We start from the raw sequence: 1,501 nt of genomic DNA on the forward strand, positions 1-1,501 counted from the left end.
CCAAATGATGAATGGCGATATACTACATTCATCACAAACAAAGAATTGAAAGATAAACATAGACAAAATGTTAAAAAATACTTTTGGTTAGACGAGTAGTTATATAAGTAACTTACTCTTTGACAATAATAATAACATTAACAAACTGTAAATACCACGGAATTAGAAATAATTATTATATAATTTAAGTACAAATGTAAATAAAATGTTTGCAATACTAATTAATTATAGCATAAAAATGTAATAAAAGTATATAACCTTTATGTAATAAAAATCATCGATTTATTAAAATTTGTAAATATCTATAGTTTTAAGCTAGTTTAGATTAATTTACTTTTTTTTCTTTTTTTTTTATTACTCTTTTCTTACCCTTTGTTATTGTTAAATTTTTTTTTTTGTCTCATATAATAGTTTATCCAGGTTATTCTAATTTATTATTTTCATAAATTAAATAAAAAGTATTAATGGTCAGTTTTTAAGCCTTTTCTGATCGAAATAAAATGACAAACGACATAATTTCTTCATGGAATTAAGAACAAAATAAAAATAAGACAATTAAATAACACAAATATGCATTCGTGGGCATAAAATAATGTACATGACTTCGAGAGCGATGTATTAGCCAGTAAGTCTTAGAAAATATGTAATAGAATTTATTGTTTATTATAAATATTGTATTATAATTGATTTTGGCTATTAATAAACGATTTCAAAATAAAAATAAAAAAAACCAGTTCTCGTCCGATCACTGAAGTTAAGCATCTTTGGGCGCGGTTAGTACTTGGATGGGTGACCGCTTGGGAATACCGCGTGCTGTTGGCTTTTTTTTTAATAAAATAATTATAATAAATAATTTTATCTCCGAAGCCTTTTTAACACTAAATTTTTATGGTTTTTTTCGAACTCTTAGAAATTTTTAAAAAATAGTGTCAGAAAGTACAATATTATTTCTAATTATGCACTTTAAATTTTTAGACCTCGCAGTTATATTTTTGATAAAAATTTTAAACTTTGTCTTCAAGTTTTAGGTTAAAATTACTTCACGATGATTACTGGTATTTTTATACATTAACAAAAGTATATATATTATTATACAACTAAACAAAATTTTAATGCACATTAAAATAAAGTTGAGAATCTGATGTTCAATTTGCCCATATATTATTTGTTAAAAGGAGGGAAATTATTGCTTTTCTAAATAATCTCAAATTTTACATATTGACCGGAGTAAAAATTCAATTTCATGTCTGAAGCCTTGCTTTTTATTAATTAATAATTGAATAATATACGAGTAACTTTAACGAAATATTTTGACAATAATATAAAATTATACGGTGTGATATTTGTATATTTTACTAAAAAATATCTTTTAATTCTGCCCTAATGTGAATGAAAAATGTATTTGGTATTAAAATATGCAAATTATTATTTTTTAATCAGTGTTATTTTATTTTGGATTACGTGAACGATATTAGCGTGTATTTTTAAAAGTTAAACTCGC

At 23.3% G+C, this 1,501-nt stretch overlaps 1 pseudogene; it reads left to right on the plus strand.

Moving 5' to 3' along the window:
* Window positions 1-695: 695 nt before the first annotated feature.
* Window positions 696-822, plus strand: LOC122499670 (annotated as a pseudogene).
* The last annotated feature ends 679 nt before the right edge of the window (window positions 823-1,501 follow it).

Source organism: Leptopilina heterotoma, unplaced genomic scaffold, assembly GCF_015476425.1.
Source record: "Leptopilina heterotoma isolate Lh14 unplaced genomic scaffold, ASM1547642v1 Lhet_17, whole genome shotgun sequence".
In the NCBI taxonomy this organism is placed as follows: Eukaryota; Metazoa; Arthropoda; class Insecta; order Hymenoptera; family Figitidae; genus Leptopilina; species Leptopilina heterotoma.